At 42.6% G+C, this 20,833-nt stretch overlaps 1 protein-coding gene across 3 annotated transcripts in view; it reads left to right on the top strand.

Annotated features, from left to right (window-relative positions):
* Positions 1 to 19,513: 19,513 nt before the first annotated feature.
* Positions 19,514 to 20,833, top strand: part of LOC124485721 (PTB domain-containing engulfment adapter protein 1) — a 49,972-nt gene continuing 48,652 nt past the window's right edge. For 2 of the 3 annotated variants that reach the window (XM_047047479.1, XM_047047480.1), the window contains exon 1: positions 19,519 to 19,625. The gene's annotated coding sequence lies outside the window, so the exon portion shown is untranslated. Of the gene's footprint in view, positions 19,626 to 20,833 lie in introns of all 3 variants that reach the window. The other variant, XM_047047481.1, reaches the window with a different exon arrangement.

Genomic DNA, 20,833 nt, shown 5'->3' with positions numbered 1-20,833 from the left:
TCCCACGGTCTGATAACTCCTAATTCACCATTGTGTGGAATGGCATTTCATACGGTAGTATCACAATAGATCTGTTTCTCTGGTGATACATGCACCTCATTACTATTAGGCAAACAGTGAGGGACTTTTAGGAAACATACATGTAGGTACAGATATTATATTTATTCTGCGGATTGCTTTTGAATGTCACCTTATTGAAGTTAAATTCTAGTTTTTTTACGGTTCAAACTTTTAATTGTCTTATATCTGATGTGACATTTCCCTTAATCACCCTGATCCTCACTACAGATTCCTTGTCTCTACAAACCTGATAAGCTTTGGGGTTTTGACAACAAGCCTTATCCTCCGCCCTCTCTAGTCTGAGTGGGTCCCAAGGGGGCTAATCCCCAATGACTCAGATGAGGAGCTTTTTCAATCCCAGACCCACATCTCGTCTCCATAACGCCTCTGATCAGGCTCCAGCTGACTATTAGCCTCGCTCTTTAGCCTCATCTCAGTTCTCGGCCGACTCCATCGCCCCATAATGAGAAGAAGAGATGAAGCCATTATGAAGGAGCGTCTCAAGATCAGCGATGCAGTGAGGGTTGTCTAGATGGTGTGTCTGATGACGAATGACTCGGCCTCTCCTCTCCTCCTCGCCCCTGGGGGATGCAACCCTGCCGTTTGGTCAAAGTTTTGAAGGAGGTGGATGAGACGAGGTGACGTGAGATGCAACGGGATCAGATTCAGTCTATTCTAGTCATCTAAGCGTGTTTAAATTGACACAATCAGTAATATTATGTGTCACAACCTCTTGAGTCATTACCTCAACGTCTGGTTGTTAAGATGTGAAAACCTCCCCTTTCTTCATACAGGACCCCTGGAGCAGCTTTTAAACATTCCACACTCCACTTTCATGGAGATTTTGAGCTTTTCTACACAGTTCTTGGGATTTAAGCAATATATATTAAATGTTTTGTCCTGACTTCAAATGGCATTAATGCATAAAATACTTTACAAAACCCCCATTGCTCTCTATAAAGGTTACTGCAATTAATTATTGTGCACTGGCAACCCCCTGGTGCTATATTTGAAATGGCTCCTTTGGATTTGCAATCTCTGTCAAGGAGCTGAGAGCTGGATATATGACTGGGCAAAGAAACAGTTTCACCTCTGGGCAAAATATCACCAGCAGTTGCTTGGAAACCGGGGAGGAATCCCATTTTGTCATGGATTATGAACTGTCAAGTTCCATCCAAATGTAAGCATCTGTGAACAAGGCCACATCCAGCTAGCCCCCAGCCCCAAACATCAGACAGACATGCATCTTTCCTCGGATAATGCTCTTAACAGCCGTCTAAGATCGGAGAGAGTCTGGTGCCTTCAGGGCATCACTGGTGTCCTTTGTTGTTGTCACTTGTCATATGGCTAGTCCACGGTCTCTCTACAATAATAAGAAACACGAGTGTTGAGAATTCATACAATGTGTTGTTCTGACAATATGACCATTTCCCTTTTCATTTGCAAGGTCTAGGCTAGTGAGCTATGGAACTTTAACATACTGTAAATGTGTCACGATTCTAAACAGGCTTTTGTTTAATATGAAAACAGGCTTTCATATGAGATCAGAATGACAACACCATCACAAATCTCTTTTAAACTCTTAATGTCAACTCTTATACTACACATACACTAACATTACATGGTATCTGATTTAATTTAGATTCATAATGTCATTTGAATAAGGAATTATATGTACGGTACCTTTAGAATTATGTCAGGACAAATTATGAAATGCCACAATGGTCAACTTGCCATGAAGCATCCTGACAACAGTCCATCCTGAAGCAATTAGCTTTCCACACCAAGGCAATTCCACCGAAAACAAATTGCAGAACTAAACTGTAGAGGTCCTGTCCATGTCAGTGGTGATGACTTCAGCACACACCCAGCAGACACAACCCGACACAGAGACCAAATGAGATGTCAGATCAGGTTCTCCACAAATGCATTCTTGAAAATTGAAAATGGCAGCCAGAGGCTAAACCTTTTCACCTTGTGAAGCGTGACTTCTTCAGAACTTCACCTGAATGAACAGTTGTGCAGACAAATCTCTCGTTTCCATGCTGACAGGTATTGTAGAGATGTCTATGGAAGGTGACCATTTAAACCTTTTAGATATGACAGCACACATATAGCACAGCTAATATCTAGCAAAGACAAATGTGAGCACAAATGCATGATGCTTTGTTAATCAGTTTGAGTCTCGCACATCTGAAAATTGTTACAGGTCAAAAGGTATGATATTTATTATGTAAAATCAAGCCGTCATAAAAAATGTAAGATTGCAGGTCTTTTGCTCTTGAGCATCAGACTAAAGTTTTGGTTTGTCAAACTTTGCATATCAAGTGGATTTATATTTTACCTGAAAATAAATTCACAAAAACGAATCTCATGGCGTCAGTTTCCGCACTGCACACAGGCAGAAGGTCAAGAGTGACTGTGAAAGAAACACTTGAAAAAGCTGTGTTTCTTTTTATTGTATTGTAAGGAGAAACACTCAAGGGCTTTCTGAAAGGCCTGACAATACCTTGTTAGTTACAGAAGCACCTTCACACTGTTGTTACCTCACTCGTTCTGATGAGGCTTGGGGTGATGTTCTAATGAGCTTTTGATTACATTTGTATCTATAACAAACAAAGAATAGACAAAACTATTTATCTTAAACGTAAGAATATCACATCAAATTGACATTTGGCTATAATGAGTTATTAATATTGTTAAACTGAATTCTGTTGAAAATAATTCCCTGGGATACTATTGTGTTTTTCACATGAGAAGTAGTCCTGTTAAATATAGGAGATCAGAAGAGTTTTGAGTTTCTCTCTTGAATTCTCTTTTATACAAAAGGATTGATTTGCGTCAAACTATTTGCAGAGATTGTTGTTTTGGATTTCTCTACTTCTCTATAAAACAGCATAATCATGGTCAAACACCGGCCTGCACATGTGTGCTGCAGGCCTTGAAGATTTCACACAAACACACCTCGGAATTCAATTTCTCAGTGTGTGCTTAAGGTTTGCCTTTTTTTTTTTTAGTCGGCAAAGTTGTTCCGACGTGGTCGATAACTCATTGTGACTAGCCTGATAAAAGGATGATTCACGAAATGATCGATGATGAAAGACAATTATGACATCAATAACAAATCAAAGTGTATTTCTCTTTTGAGTCAGATTGAACTATGAGAACATCATTGTTGCTCAGTACTTCAGGATATTGTCACAGGACTGTGAATATTATATGTGCTTGGTACTTTAGTTCAATTAAACAAGATATCCAATTCCAGGTTCAAGACAACAGTTCAGTCAGGTCTTTGTGTCAGCTCTTTGCAGGCAATGAGAGTGTTTTGAGTTTAGCTCCTCAGGGACACTAAAACCAACCGGAATACAGGGTCAGGGAGATAGACAGAACCAACATGATTTAACAAGTGTAAAACCTGTGCTTTGCTCTCTCTCTCTCTCTGGGGGGTCAGATGGCTGAGTGGTTAGGGAGTCGGGCTATTAATCAGTAGGTTGCCGGTTCAATTTCTGGCCGTGCAAAATGACATTGTGTCCTTGGGCAAGGCACTTCACCCTGGCCTGGTCCTAACCAGCCCCTCATACATTTCATTTGTACAGAGGGTCTGGGATCGCTCCATTGACAAGCGTTAACTTCCTTGAAGGCGGGTCCTCTATTGAAGTTTAAAACTATTGGATCTGCCCAGAGCCACTCTGATCTGCCATAACCAATCGCAAGCGTTCGCCTTAGCCAACTCCTTCACCACTACTGAAACGGAGCTAGCTGCCGTAGCTGGAAAATCTAACTTTTCCCGAACCCCATGGGGAGGAGGGCCACAACATCATAGCCACCAACAAAACTCAGCAAGGAATGTTCTTGCTCCGGCTTTAACTTATGGATATTCGGCAGCGTTGCCACAACCGCAGAATAGTTTCGCTCGCATCTTTCTCCGCCGCCATTACTGAACTACTCAAACTAGTGCACGACATTAACGTCATCGTTCTCAGCCACTCCCTCTGTTCGCTGATTGGACCTACAAAAAATGTGTTTCTGAAAACCGACTTCAAAGTCAAACTCCCAGACCTAGTGCAGAAGCAAAATCCAAATTGAGCGGAAGTACGTAGGAGGGCAGAGCAAGGCTAACTTCACCCTACTTGCCTCGGGGGAATGTCCCTGTACTTACTTAAGTCGCTCTGGATAAGAGCGTCTGCTAAATGTAATGTATGTTTTGAAGGTGTTCTTAGTATTTCTGTTTCAGAGTAACAGTTGAGGCCAAGGATCCTGCTCCCAGAGCCAGGATGTTTACAGTATGGGAGCTAACTGTCATCAGCTCCCACCTTCCCTTTGAAACTGTATTTTACAGGAAGCCCATGGCATGGGAATGACTGCTGCTTTTCCGTCCCCATTTCCTACCTGTCATTCTTCTGACTCCTGAGATATGACTAATGAGGTAAATAAAGGATTACTTGCACTCCCTCTCTCTTTTAGTCTCTCTCTCTGTCTCTCTCTCTCTCTCTCTCTCTCTCTCTCTTGGTCTGTCTCTCTCTTTTAGTCTCTTTCTCTTAGTCTCTCTCAAATTAGTCTCTCTCTCCCTCTGTCTCTTACTCTCTCTGTGGGATTCAAAGTGAAAACACACGGATAGGGAATGCTGATGTGGCTCCATCTCCACAGTCTGTCAGCAGAGATTGTGACATATATTTGAGGAAAGTACATGCAGTCAGATAAATGAATAGAAATCATATCCAAATTTCCTCTTTACAGATGACTTTCCACGTTTAATCCTTATCGATGTCATCACGGACATGCATGGCCATGAGTGCAACCACCTTGGTAAAGCCCCAAGGAGTTCAATCCAGTTTGAGCATGAAGAAGCCAACTCTAATTAGCTTCACCAAACAGATGAAATAACGGGAAACATCTATGACAATCGAGTGAATTTGCTGCCTAAGTACCTCATATCATCTCCATGCATCTTCCCCCTCCTCCTTTTAAGCTAATTAAAGATAACCAGCGGCCTCGCTAACTTCTTAATGGTGTTTGCTCAGCCTCTCTTTCCATCTTCCTCTCTTTCTCACTCCTCTCTCTTCCCCTGTCTCCCTCTCTTTCTCTTTCTCCCTCCTCCCCCTCTCTCCCTATCTTTCTCCCTCACTCTCTCTCTTTCTCCCTCCTCTCTTTCTCTCCCTATCTTTCTCCCTCCTCTCTCTTTCTCTCCCTCTCTCTCTTTCTTTCCGGCATTCCCTCTCTCCCTCTAACGATGCACTGAGCTGAGGCAAATGAATTAGACCAATTAGCTGCACAGGCCTGCCGTTGGCAGTGGCCTGGCTGGATGCACTTGCAGGTGAAGAGGCTCTCAGGACAGAAGGGAGTTTACGTACGTGCACGTCTAATCTGAAGAGCATGTAACGCCAGATGTGCTCACATACACTGCAGCGCTGTACCGGTCCACAGTTCATCCTCCCCAGAAAAAAAGTGATTTAAAAGATGTCAAGGTTTCAGAATCAGACGGTGAATATGAATGTTCGACTCCGGCCAAAGATGTTGACCTACAGTTCCCTTCTGACACAGGCTTCACAATTTGAAGCACAGAATGTACACAAGCCTCCCTTCCTGGCGCAGCTCACATCCAGGCTGAGAGGTCAGAGAAGCGCTCAGATGGTCAAATCTCTGGCAGCACCCGAGACTCGTTCCATGTGTGGAAAGGTTTGAGAGCTGTTATTGACAGACCTTTTAACTGTAGATATGACAGAAGCAAGTCCAAATACTGTGTCTGATGGGGTCCTTCATGCCTCGCGGTATTGGAGCTGGAGGAGAGAGACATACCAGTGGAGCTGGAGGAGAGAGACATACCAGAGAGACATACTAGTGTTGGTAAAGCAATCCTGTGTTGTTTTTTCTGTGAACATGGAGTTTGTACACTTTGCTCTTGTAAGCCCTAACCCCTGGGAAACATGAAGTTCCCTTACTGCTCACTACTCAAAATGACCTTGGAATCCATGCGGAAATGTACTTGTGTGGGAACTTAACCTTTACAACAGAGGGTAAACTGACAAATTAGTTGTGTAACAAATGACAAAATATAACATGAATTTTGACTGAACCCAAACAATTGCACTCACCTTGGCGCGTGTAGCTCAAAGCTCCTTGGTATTCAAGCCAGAACCAAAGATGGATGCATCATACTAAAGCAATGTTGCCTAAAGCAACTATCAGAAAATTATTGTAGTAAACATTGTACCTTTTCTAAAGAGAAACTGTTTGTTGTGTTCTTGCTTTCCCCGATAAGGCATAATGCTCACCAAGACGACAGATCATTTAAATGTATTGCACCCAGGACTACTTGTCCATCCCCAGGAAAACCACACTCAGCTGGGTAACTATGTGTATCTACCTGCCAGCGCTTCTGACTCTTCCCCCAGCTGAGATGAGGAGAGACAGGGAGAGAGACAAAAAGAGAAAGAGAGACAGAGAGAGAGAGAGAGAGAGAGAGGGGGGGGGGGGGGGGGGGGGGGGGGGGGGGGGAGAGGGAGAGGGGGAGAGACATATCAAAGCAGCCTCAAGGGCTATAAATGATGTGTCGTCCTGTAACTCAATTAAAGGAGGAGAAGGAAGGGGAACTGCAGCCAAGGAATGATCTTATAATTCTTCATATTAATCTGTCCAGGCTGGAATATGCAGTGTCAGAGAGCAATGTGTCGTTACTCACTTGCAGCACCTGAGGAAAGTGACAGTAACGGTAATAAGATTCTCAGGAGTTTGGGGCTCATTAACATGCTAGATAATACAGGGGAGGCTGTGTTTTCACATCCTTAGCATGGCCCCGTCAGAGACAGCCCCTGTCCTGTCAGAGACAGCCCTGTCCTGTCAGAGACAGCCCCTGTCCTGTCAGAGACAGCCCTGTCCTGTCAGAGACAGCCCTGTCCTGTCAGAGACAGCCCCTGTCCTGTCAGAGACAGCCCCTGTCCTGTCAGAGACAGCCCTGTCCTGTCAAAGACAGCCCTGTCCTGTCAGAGACAGCCCCTGTCCTGTCAGAGACAGCCCCTGTCCTGTCAGAGACAGCCCCTGTCCTGTCAGAGACAGCCCTGTCCTGTCAGAGACAGCCCTGTCCTGTCAGAGACGGCTCCTGTCAGAGACAGCCCTGTCCTGTCAGAGACAGCCCTGTCAGAGACAGCCCCTGTCCTGTCAGAGACGGCTCCTGTCAGAGACAGCCCTGTCCTGTCAGAGACGGCTCCTGTCAGAGACAGCCCTGTCCTGTCAGAGACAGCCCTGTCAGAGACAGCCCCTGTCCTGTCAGAGACGGCTCCTGTCAGAGACAGCCCTGTCCTGTCAGAGACGGCTCCTGTCAGAGACAGCCCTGTCCTGTCAGAGACGGCTCCTGTCAGAGACAGCCCCTGTCCTGTCAGAGACAGCTCCTGTCCTGTCAGAGACAGCCCTGTCCTGTCAGAGACGGCTCCTGTCAGAGACAGCCCTGTCAAAGACTTAAAACACATCCAATACTGTGTTGTGAGCTGATCTATTGTGTTCAAACTGTATGTACCTTCTTTGACCTTTCAGATTCTGTGGCCATCTGTCCTTGAGATGTTGGGAGAAATTGCTTCATCTGAATGCATCAAAAAACGTCCTTTCGCCTAGCATGATTCATTCATCTTTTCCAAAGACCAATCTTAATGTCTTTAGTGAAATGCCCTCCTCAATATGTTAAGCTTCTCCACGATACAATGTCAGACAGAACCTTTGGACCTTGTCCAAGGCGATTCTCAAAGGGATTATTTGATCAACACAAGGCACTTTCACAACCCCTTCAGAGTGGTTTTGACACAAAAGCAATATTCCCTGTAATTTAATTACGTGCTTCATTAAGTTAGGTAAACTAAGAGTTAACCACATAGTAGTTTGGTCTCGAGGTCCTTTCCAAGCAATCAAACGAAGAAAAAAAGGGTGTCGTTTCATTCAACGTCTATTTCTATACACAGCTTTCAAAATGGAGTTGTCTCTTAAACAACATTTGGTATGAAACTATCTGATAACCATGGACTGGAACTGCCTGGTCCTCAGTCCCAATTTCCTATCAGACTTTGACCTTAAGTTTGACCTTGGAAAAACACTACAGAAAGTAGACTGTTTCTCCATTCTGACATTCTTCCCCATTATTCTGAATGGACCAAATTATAATCAATTTCCAAATACATTTTGACCACAAATGTTTATGTGGATATTTGAGAGGTCCGTTTTTGAATAAGATACTTTGAAGGTTGGCGTTGAATCCAAACATCTGCCTGTTATCCCAGAAGATTAGTTTCCTGTTTAAACTGCACTTCTGACAAACCTCAGGTGGGAAGTGCCCTAGATTTTTTGATTAACTATTTGTAAAGTATTTTAGAAATAAATCAAACCTCCGGATGTTTCTCATCGAGCTCACAAACAGTTGCTCCGGCATGGTTTCCATCTCATATGACGTTTGCTGTGATTGTTTTTGTTCAATCACAGCATTATGTCATTATATACTTTATGTTGTGGACAGTGTCATAAAAATGCAATACAATCATAAAAAAGATGCTGAAACAAAATCAAACAGATTTGATTTGTAGAATCAAAATGTGTCACAGAAAAGGAGGGCTAATCAATGCACTGTGGGAGCAATGCAGTGGGCAGAGTGTCTGCAATGATTTCCTCCTGTTTCCAGGACTGTATCTTTCAATCTTTGAAGTGAAAGTTTCCTTGTTAATCTGAGGTCTTAGTTCTATCATATCAGAAAACAGGTCATCTTTATTCATTAGAGGAGGAACACAAAGGAGACCGATACTGTTATTGTTCAAGTCGTTACGATTACGCATCCTGACACTGTGTCCCGGGAGACGCCCATTGGCTCGGCACAATGTACACAAGACCAGCCCCTCCTCATCAGCCCCGCCCCCTTCTGTCTGGACAGATCAGGTGGCTAGTCACATCTGACTCCACATGATCAGTGTAATGGCCCACACCATGCTCTGTGATGTGTGCAAATATTGTGTTTGACTGCATATTAAATCACCTACAGTTTAAAGCGATGAATGGCTCTCAGAGGATTGTGTGCTCTGGGGGATTCATGGTGGCTTTGTGCCTTGTCATCTCCTTAGAGATTGTTCTGCAGAACAGGCCGACTGTACCTTTTCAGACGAGACTTTGGGAAATGGGACTATTACTCACGCTCTTGTGTTGTGTCTGTGGAGTCAACAGGGTGCATTTAACGACAAGTTATGCAGTGGCACAGAATCCAGTAATTAATGCCCCTGCATTGATTGTGATCCCTAGTTTTCCACAGAAAGTAAGCTCTTAAGTCTGGCTATGAATTAAGTCATTTCTCTTACTGTGGTTCATACAGAACGTAGAAGAAAAAGCTATCATGAAACAAGTGATTTGTTTCACTGAATAGATTGCAGTGAAATATAACCTACACAATACACAAAGTAGTAATTGAAAAATCTGGATGAACTTGTATTTATAATGTTGTGATTGGTCTGCTGATAGGAACATGACCACAACAGCAGGTTGAAACCTGGTCAGCTCCAGCAGGTAGGAACGTTCAGGTCACCATAAAGGATGTCAGGGGAGCTTGTACTTGGCACGTGCATTAGGTAGTTCCCACAATCCACCACACGACTGCATCAAACTGCTGTCTTAACCCTGCAATAATGAAACTACTGTTATAAACCAGACAGAAAATATTCAAGTATTCAACATAAGGTGATAAAAAGAATTATGATTAAAAAGATTATGAACCTGGGCCTGTCAGTCCTTTTGTAAGTGTGCGACCAGATGTTGTCATTGAGGCTGCGTGATAACTTCTCAAGGATGCAATCATAGACTTCTCTAATTCAGTCGTCTTTCCTGAGTTGTTGTGAAGAGCATCCAGAGGGAAAACAATTATTTAAAAAAATAAAATAAAATAAAAAAAGTGGTATGTTAAGAAAAGGTTTTCCATGACACAACATATTTAAGGGAATTCCTCAAAAGTTCAAAATAGGTTGTGAAATAACACAAACGTGTTTGTTTAAAACACAGTTATTCCACACTGTAGACAATTTAAATAAATGCAATAATAGCCCTGTATTTTCCTTCTGTGCCATTTCAATATGATTTTTGGCAGAAGAACAAATGTTTCCCATCTGTATGTGATAGACTGTAGACTGATTCATGTAATGGTTTCCCACACAAACACATGGTCAGCAATGGAGAAAGTCAAAAAAAAATGTTCCACTCCATTATGCAAATCTCTCTGGTCATGGAACATTTATGCTAGCCTTTCGAATATAGGCCATGCTTGCATCTTAGGCGTCTGTCGTTTTAGCCCCATGTAAGGGTTCACTGCACAGCATTTTCTTCCAAGGTAATGGGATGTTCACACAATCATATTTAAATATGCAGTAAAGCACAATCGTTTTTTCTTTTTTTCTAATATTGTCAAATAGGCTAAAAAATATTTTCCAAATTCAAATTCATGCACAGACAATACTACATGATTACAATAAAAAAATGTTTTCAAGTGCTTTGTTTCATGCAGGCTTTGCCTTCATGTCTCTCTCTGGACATGGAATCAAATCAAAGAAAAATTATCATTAAACATAAAAGCATTACAGTCAATAAATAATCAAATTTGAGTACAAGAGATTAATGATTACGAGAGATGGACCGTAAATTTCACTTTGGTATGTAAATTACGACTTTTCAGAGCGTCAGCATCAGGTAATGCCTAGTTGATATTGATTTCCCATACGTACACCACATCCAAGATCTCAGTATGCTCCCTGGGGGATGATAAAAATGATCTCTGAGAGCACAGGGACCCGAGAGGTGCATATGTATGAGGGCAGGGCCAGCCTGCTGAAAGATGAAGTCGGTTAAACCTTGAAACAGTCAACAGACGATGGTCACAATGCCAAGATGTGGCTTGTGTGCTGCTAGTGGGAACAGAACGCCACTTTCAAAGTAGTCAGAGATGAATCTAAAAGCACATTCTGTCAGCAGGCCCAGAACGCAGCATCAGGGCTGGTTCGAGAGCTGTCTGTCTGCTCATGGATGCTTCATTCATGCCCCGTTGATTCCTCTAAGAATGACACTCTGACAGACATGGCTGTTTGTTTAGATAGCAGCCATGTCTGTCAGAGTGTCATTCTGGGGAGGTTCATGTTTGGCCCTCTCTGTCTCTAATCGTGTTCTGGTGATACGAATGTTTTCATTGTGCCATTTGACTGATGTTTATTTATTGCTACTTTCAGCATTTTCCGAGAAATGTATTGTTTCTTAAACGTGGTCAGTGGTCAGTATGCTTGTGATGAGGACAGCTGAGGGGCTGTAGAACATCTCTCACTCTGTGTGTTACTCTCTGATTAGCAACATCTGTACACAGTAGATAGTTCTGTACCAGGGAACCCAGTAACACAGACAATGTCTGTGTACTATCTCAAATTTACATCATAAGGATGTTACAGTAAATGAAAATGGACAAAGTGGAAGGATATTTCATATTTGCTCTCATTTTCCAAATGCAATTCCGCCAAATGTACAGAGTCTAAATGCATTCAATATGCAACTGAGTTGTTTGTCTGTTCCCAGTGTAGATACAGTCCAGTACTGCTGTGTGGTAGATACAGTCCAGTACTGCTGTGTGGTAGATACAGTCCAGTACTGCTGTGTGGTAGATACAGTCCAGTACTGCTGTGTGGTAGATACAGTCCAGTACTGCTGTGTGGTAGATACAGTCCAGTACTGCTGTGTGGTAGATAGTGAAGAGCTGAGCTGCAGTACAAGACAGGCTTGACAGCATCACAGGACAGTTGTAAGGTGTATTTCCAGAGCCGTCTCTGTGCCCAGCCCAAATGACTTCCACTCGTTTGTTGGTGCAGTAGCATAAACATCTCAAAACTAATTAACATTAGCAACAGGGGGCGACAAATATGTCATCTTAAAAATACAACAGAGAACACTTCAAACCACCTTAAATATAAGATTATGACATGTTTTTCAAGGCTAATACCGTAGTTTTATATTCTTTAGTAAGCCGTAGTGTAGCAGATACATGTTTCTTTACATAACAGATGCGTACCACAGTGCCTCTCAACTCTGGAAAGCAATTAAAGTTACACCTGCTACCTTTGTACCTTTCCACCAGCTCTGTACAGAGGATGGAATCATTGAAAGGCCAACATGACTATGAATGAGTGTCTTCTCTGGTATTTCTTCTTGCTCTCTCTCTCTCTCTCTCTCTCTCTCTCTCTCTCTCTCTCTCTCTCTCTCTCTCTCTCTCTCTCTCTCTCTCTCTCTCTCTCTCTCTCTCTTTCATTCCCTCTCTTGCTCTCTCATTCTCTCTCTCTCTTTCATTCTTTCTATCTTTTTCCATATCTATCTTTCTCCCTCCTCTCTAACGTTATTTAGAGTGAGTGTTTAGGGAGTGTGACCTTCCAAGTGAGGAAGAAGATGCCACAGCCTTGCTGATGAAGGTCAGAGTAAAGGACACACTATGCATATCTGTGCAATTTCCACATTCAGAAGGTCAGAGTTGACATGGAAATCAGCATGAATGCTCTCGCATCCGCTCAGGTCCTTTCAGCAACAGCAGGGAAAAACTCTGTTTATTCAGGGGTTATTCTGGGTTGCCTCTGGGTTTTCTGGGTTTATTTCTGGTTTATTTTCCCTTTGGATGGAATGGAGATGATTTTCTCCATCATTCCCTGCCTACAAAAGTCATTTCTTCCGCACATAAAACTCTCCGTCTCCTCTTCTCAGTTAATGAGGGCTTTGTCGCTGCGATAAACGTAGTGAGAGCGCTAGCTTGGTGTGTCACTTCCAGCCGTGCGCCCTGATAACAGAAAGGGCTTTTCTCTGTGTGCTGCGTGGGCAGGCCAGAGGGAGACACGGCTCTGTGCTGTGCCCATGCTGGGAGCACTGAGAGCTGGAATCAGCCCAGGCTGAGTTGGCCCCAAATGAGCTCCTATACAACACAGCATATTGCTCAGCATGCGGCTCGTCCAGAATATGTAATGTGCGTGTGTGGATGTGTGTGCGTGTGTGTGTGGATGCGTGTGTGTGTGTGTGGATGTGTGTGTGTGTGTGGATGTGTGTGCGTGTGTGTGTGGATGCGTGTGTGTGTGTGTGGATGTGTGTGTGTGTGTGTGGATGTGTGTGTGTGTGTGTGTGTGCGTGTGTGTGTGGATGCGTGTGTGTGTGCGTGTGTGTGTGGATGCGTGTGTGTGTGTGTGTGTGGATGTGTGTGCGTGTGTGTGTGGATGTGTGTGTGTGTGTGTATGTGTGTGTGTGTGTGTGTGTGTGTGTGGATGCGTGTGTGTGTGTGTGTGTGTGTGTGTGGGTGTGTGTGTGTGTGTGTGTGTGGATGTGTGTGTGGATGTGTGTGTGGGTGGTGGGGGTTAGGGGGGTAATTCCTATCGGGACAGTCTCAGTTGGAAGTCTGCAAGAAATCATTAAAGGAGCGATTCACAGCGAATTGTGTTGCTGTTTGGTCTTCTCCAAGCCCACCCCCCCCTTTCTCCCTCTCCCTCTCCCTCTCCCTCTCCCTCTCCCTCTCCCTCTCCCTCTCCCTCTCCCTCTCCCTCTCCCTCTCCCTCTCCCTCTCCCTCTCCCTCTCCCCCTAACCTCTCCCCTCCCTCCCTCCCCTCTCCCTGTCTCTATCCTCTCTCTCCCTCTCTCACCCTGTCTCTATCCTCTCTCTCCCTCTCTCTCCCTGTCTCTAAACTCTCTGTCTCCCTGTCTCTAACCTCTCTTGCATCTCTGACTCTCTGGCCTCTCCCTTTCTCTCAAACCTCTCCTTCTCTCTCCCTCGGTCTCCTTCTCTCTCCCTAACCTCCTCCCATGTCTTACACTCTTAAGTTCTGGGGCATATTCCATTTGGGTTGTGATCCGAGTTTATCCGGGGGACTGCGAGAAAAATCTGGAAATTGCCCCTGTTGATCCCATAAGTGAGGCTGGGAAAATAGATTGGTATGGTGATATATCTCCATGGTCTTGCTATAGTCTTAGCACTCTCCACTTAGCAACTGGCCAGGGCAGGCTAGTTATGGACTGTTCCCCTGGGGTAGCACGCTCCAGCAGCTACCTGGTAACAAAATAAAAACAGTTCAGAACCTGAGGAAGGCGAGGGGAGGGAGATGAATCCTGCGAGGTCACCACCATAGTAGTGCACTGAATAACAAATGGCCGCAGTGATCAAAGCCTTTTTTGCTGTTTAGTTTTTTTCCCCCAACAACCAGCCATGTTTACAGTGTGATTACACCAAAGAGGAGAATATCCTGGACCACAGTGGTGTGTCAGAGGATGTGAGGAGTGTATTTTTAGATGCTTCCCTATCTGGTGGATTGTCATCTCAGCACCCAGGGAGGATTTGCGCGGGCTAGAGTGCTAGCGTGCTAGGGTACAGATATCGCTGCAAGTCTAACTCAACGTGGGGCCATGCCTTGATGAGCTGTCACAATGTTTTCACTGCACTTACAGAGCTGAGAACGACTCATGCGCTTCGAGCAAAGCTCATACAGCTGGGATTATTTCCCGCGTGGTCCTCAAATTTACTTATTTGTCAGACATCAACAACGGAGGAACTGTTATTTATTTACTGGTAACATTGTTCTGACAGTGAGCAGGCTGTTGTTGGAATTGTATGGAAGACATTGTTGAAGACATTGTAGTTGTGGTCAAGTGTTGCACATACTTTAAATGATGGAGCATGATGTAAGCTCTGTAATTATTACATTTGGATATTTGTTTAATACTATTATTTGTGTATATTACGTTACTATAGTTGATTTTGACAGACTAGTTGTTTAGCAAACAAAAAGTCCCTCTTATATTAGTTATTTCATCAGGTAGGTATGAAACCCTCTTGTGAAACCCATCTTTTCCACAGATTCAGACTGAAATAAAAGTAGCATGAAACTGTGTTGGAGCTGGTGGTTTTGCCTGATCTGAAAAATCTACCTTTCTCATTTCTGGGGGAGATGTTTATCTCTCACTACAATATCCTTCATGGCCTCGCAGGCATGGCAATCTATCTTGAAAGCGTTCATATTTTCTCTTGCGTGTCTTCCCAGGCAGGGAAAATCAATCGTTAAACTAAGTAATGAAATCCCATTGGCCAGTGTGTCTGTGGAAGTGGCACTGCCAGCGATGTATTCTGAATACAGTCTGGGTCTCAGAACTATCTCTCCCTCCAGAAAAAAAAACAATTTAACTTCTTCACCGATGAGCCATAATTCACCTTTAAAGACTTCTCGGCCGGCAAGATACTTATCCTTATTCCAATGTCTCCCAGTTTATGTTTCCTGGTTTAAGTTTAACAAATTCATTTTCGTTAGGGAGTGTCAGAGGTGGTTCGATTCATGGTGGAAGCGGGAAAGAGGTTAGAAAGAGGAAGCTGTAACTGGGCTGAGGAAAAAGTCTGCCTCAAAACATCCATGAAGCCCTTTGGTGCCCTTTACTGGAGAAGTTCACTTCCTCTCATTCAAGCGCTGTTTGGGTCTATTACTTTCTACAGACCTTTATAGGTTTGGACAGAACAACTAAATCACCTCATCTTGTTTTGTTTGTGAACCAAACTTTTTTCTAACAGTAAGCAAAACAAGTACAGTTTACTTTACAGTCTGTGTAAAATAGTAATCCACTTACAGCAACATTTCTTATGCATTTCTTATCAACTGACCCATTTTCATGGGATTTTGAATTCTACCCTTTGGGAGGATTTCTGCCTTGGGGTCATTTTGTGCTGTGAACAAACGTTGTCTCCCACAGAGAGAAGATAAAATGCTTACCTCTCTCTCTCTCTCTCTCTCTCTCTCTCTCTCTCTCTCTCTCTCTCTCTCTCTCTCACACACACACACACACACACAAACAAACACATATGTACTGAATTGTGCATTCCTGCCACACACACACAATCTTTCTTTATAAAGTTTAAGATCAAGACCATCTTTAACAAAGGGCACTAACTTGCCTCAGAAATGTGACCTTAAAGTTGTTGCATTACCTTGAATGCTGAGATTCTAATTACAGCATTCTTCTACTCAAACGTCACAATTCTTCCTTTGAACAATCTGCAAACAGCAGACTAATACACTACGATGACCTTGTTCACCATTTGCCAATTTCTCAAACCATTTAATGGTTTATTGGATTTCTTCTCATTTGAATGGGAATGGTTGAACAAGGTCACATAGATTTATTCTACAAGGAAGAGAAATGCCCTCTTCAGACTGTCTGAGAGGGTTTATTGTGGTTTGAATATATACGTGTCTTATCATATCTCAATTGTAGATCTGCTCTGGTCATAACTAACACTATACCATGCTCTGCTTTTGTTTTCTTGGGTAAGTAGTTTTTTTTCAAATTGAACTAAATTTTCCCAACACTTCGCCTATGGACTCATATTTAGGACACACTATGACACACATTGAATGAAGTTACTTTATATTTAGCAGAACAGTGTTAAATGCTACATCTTAAATGATTTAGCATCTCGACATCCTCCTTTAAAACCCCATACACTTGAATCTTTTATTTAAGACTCACATGAAACCTAAAACACATTGCAGTTTGGTGTGCAGGGATGAGGTGGAAAACAGTAATTACAGCTACCGTGCCTAGATTAACCCAAAATAATAATTATCTCCTCTGAAACTTTGATCTTCTGAATTTTACTTCCAGTTGAAACAAAGAGATGAGTTATTAATTAATGACGCAGGATATAAATAACAGTCTACTGTATCAAGTACATGTCATGTTTACCTTGTTGGCATGCTTTCAGGTTGGAGTCTGGAGCCAGACAGGTGGATGTTTCCTTGCTCTTTCTGTTTGGGTATAAATAAAATAACTTAGTTGGATTGGTTCTGCGGATATGTGTGAGTAAATCACATGCTAACTCCAGGCTCTACATAACCTTGATTGTGGATAGCAGTGATGTGGAAACGCAGATCTGTATTCCCCAGCTCTGATAATCCATTTGTGGGCAACAGCCATGTTCACTGGGCTTATGAAATATCAGCTGTATATATTACAGTTAATATGATATATGAGATTGACATTGAGGGGCTGAACTGGACTTCGGTAGTTCAAAGTACATCATACAGTGCAATGAGCCATAATGCTTTTTTCCCATTCTCCCTTTAGCCAATATAGTGTCTCAACATCATTAAATTGAAAAGCTGAGTTAAGAAAAAAACAAGAAAAAAAAGTTTATGTTAATGTTTTGTCCATGCCGCTTCAACAATTAAACCTTAACGCTTCCAAACTCTGACCTCCTAAACATGAAATAAACTCGTCTGGTGATTATTCTGGTTCATTTCAGCCAGTGTTTCCTTTAGCACAGCCAACATTGGGCCTAAAACAAAACAATGGTTGAGATAACAATTGTCCTAAACACAAAATATTTCTGTTACCTTTTCAGAAAATGTCATCTACCACCTACTTATCATTGTGGGTAATGAAAAAAGCCCTGCGTTGCATAGTCGCCAGGATTTGATGTTGTGGATGCTACTTCAAAGCCCACACAAAGGCTTGCTATATCTGCTGTTTTCCACACAGTCGTTTTCACATCAGCTAGACTCCAGGATAGATGAGGCTTGCGTGCCAGTTCCTGTTTCCTGCTGTTTCCCATGGTTTTTGTGGGCTTGTCGCATGGAAGAAAATTAGGTCTATCTGAAAATGTCTTATTTTAGCATCAAATGCCAGCTCAAAAAATCTCTCTGCTTCGATTTCTCTCAAGGCTACTATTTTTATTCAACAATAACATCATATACAGAGCATTTTATATTGTAGGCATTGGCCACAGTAAAATTGGATGTGTTGATCTGTAAGCAGTAAAAAGGGGGAACATTTTCTTCTGATTTTACTTTGATTTTTAACACCCACTCTCTGGCACTCTTGCATGCATCATAATCTTTGTGGGGGAAGAAATCTGTATTTCATTATTATGTGAAAGCCTCATGGTTGTAGTAACAGGTAGAAGAACCCAGCCCCTGAAACCCAGCCTAGATCCAGGAGTGAATATTGGCATAAAGAACTGAAGAAAGTGGGTAACAGACCACTTGTCTTTCTAATGTGAACACTTTGACCTGAACCACCCTGATCCTTGAACCCTGACCCACCCCTGTGGCAATTATACAGGTCATCTTGTATTCAACCACAAAAAAGTTGGTATTTTATATACATTTTCAAGATATACAAACACTATTTGTAAGTTAAAAAATCATTCATAAATGAACATTAAGAAAATATTCATCCTGTTGAATATGTAAAACAGTGAAGACTGAAAACATCTGAAATAATGTGAAGATTTTAGTTTTGAACTGAAAACTGATAAGATACCTTAACGTCTGTTTAACCTGTTTCATGAGGCTGCTTCCAAGACTCCCCACAGTCACCACCTCGGGGGGTGTCGTGTTATCTCTGGAGTCTCACATCACAACGTCAGCACAGCAAACTCTTAGCTAATGGCCTTTTCCCATCAGCCTTACAGCCTAGACAAGCTTCAGGTGAAGTCGGCAATATTTCGCAGAGATTTTACAAGAAGCTGCCTTCACTGGAGGTCTTTAGTAGCCTGGCTCTGCCCTCCTACGTACTTCCGCTCAATTTTGATTTAGCTTCTGTACTAGGTCTGGCCATTCGGTACGTAAGTCAGATTTTTCAGGTTGATTTTCAACCGGCCAATTAGCGAACAGAGGGAGTAGCTGAGAACGATGACGTTGATGGTGCGCTAGTTCCGTAATGGCGGCGGAGAAAGATGCGAGCAAAGCCACATTCGGTCCGTTGCGGCAACGCTGCCGAATATCCATAAGATAAAGCTGGAGTAAGAACAAGTTTTGCTGAGTTTTGTTGGTGGTCATGATGTTGTGCCCCCCCCCCCCCCCCCCCAAGTCAACGCTTGTCAATGGAGCGAGGCCAGACTCTGTACAAATGAAATGAGCTAGAGTCTGGTTAGGACCAGGCTAGGTCTTTAGAGCAACAGATAGATCATTGTTTAGTTTTTTTTGCAAAAGATGGGTCTTTCTGCACATAATTGCTTTCATATTACGTACAGGAACCCTGACTTTAACCAGTGAAAATGTATACTTTATCTTGAGACCAAGTAAAAGATTAAATGAATTGGAAAACAATAGGAAGCAGAGGACAACATCCATGTTTGAAACGTACAATACAGCAGCCTGGCAGAAATACATTATTCCATCATTAAACACATGCACTGTATACTGATTTTAATTAAGGTATGAATTTGCTGAGACATCGAGATCTACAACAATCATTCAAAAAGTGTTCCTTTTCTGTCCATATCATATAACTTGCCCAGCTCCGTGCACAACCAATACTTTCTTAAACTAAAAAGTAAGGATAAAATATGTTTTAACATGGATGCTTGGGAATTGCTTGTCACCACCGCTGATCTGTCGCTTTAAATGTGCAGCTGGTTGGCAATTCCAGTGGACATTTACCAAGTAGGCTAGGTTGACGTCAGCCAACTTCTCCAGCAGCTGCGGCGAGGAAAGCAGGGAGGGAGAGTTAGTTCATGTGGAGCAACGACGAGGAGCGTGTTCAGGACAGCGGGACTATCGTGTTCATTGGTAGGCTGTGTGAAATGTTATCTTTTTGCTGGTTTGGAGTTGTCAAAACAGTGATTTAAGCAGGTTAATTTGAGTGTTCTCTTAATGCACTGTTAACATTTTGTGAATTACTAAACCGTTTTCGCGTCGTCCAGTGCAACACATTAAGTTTGTTGGTGTTTTAAGTCTGCCGTATTTTTTCATTAACGTAGATTTCTTGCGTTTCTCCGTAGAATTACAGTCTATCATCGTATATATATAATATAATAAACTTATATGAAAGTGGCAGGTTCGTTCGACTAAGCAACATGGATGCGCAACTCAAATGGAAAACCAAGTTTGACATCAGTCACACCGAACGGATGTGATGGTGAATGGAAAAGTGTTTAAAAAAATGTAAATCGACTGTCCAAAACTAACTTTCCAAATTGACAGACCCCTGAAGCCTATTTTAAACGAGACACAAATCAAGCAATTGCACGCCGTAGAATTGTGTTGCTCGCATGGAGGTCATTCTGTGTAAACGGGATGGTCCGCGCAGGTCGTGCAAAATTTTGTGAAGAAATTGTTAGTTTTAACTGTTAGTGTCTTGCTAACTTACTGATGAATGCAATAGCAATACTGCTGTTTCTATCACCGATGTTCTTAACTTTCTACCCTTCGATGTAGATTCTGCTGTTTAACATTGTCTGTTTACTGAGGATAGCATGGTCTGTCTCTGTCTCTGTCTCAGCGTGGTGGTTGTGTGGTCAGGGAGACAATTTACCTTTTTTTTTTATTACAAGCTGCACTTAATAGCTGCACAGTACTTTCTCCTTGGGATCATATTTAACTTGGTCTGTTGAGAGAGATGATACCAAGCGACATGATTAATGATGTTTTTCCCCTCCTATTTCACATGTCAAAAGTTTTGTTGGAAACGCTATATTATTCCAGGAGCTACAGTATATTGGGGTGTGCATGTAGTTTCTCATAAATGCTAGAGTTTGAGAGGCGTAGAGACAGATCATTAAACTGGAGCATGAGCAACCAAAAATAATGAATCAAATAGGGACAGAAGAAATGTGACCGTTTAGATATTTTCATTCTTGTATGAAGCAGGTTTTATATTTGAAATGGGGCTGGGTGAATTTCCTTTTCTTAATCCTCCACCCACTTCTGTGTTTTCTTCAGACTTCTGTTTTATTTGGTCTCTTAAGCAAGACTATTTTCTGTGCATTGTTGTGAAA

The sequence above is a fragment of the Hypomesus transpacificus genome, chromosome 23, assembly GCF_021917145.1.
Source record: "Hypomesus transpacificus isolate Combined female chromosome 23, fHypTra1, whole genome shotgun sequence".
NCBI classification, from domain to species: Eukaryota; Metazoa; Chordata; class Actinopteri; order Osmeriformes; family Osmeridae; genus Hypomesus; species Hypomesus transpacificus.
Note: the sequence above shows the minus strand (reverse complement) of the source record. Positions and strands in the feature narration are given on the sequence as shown.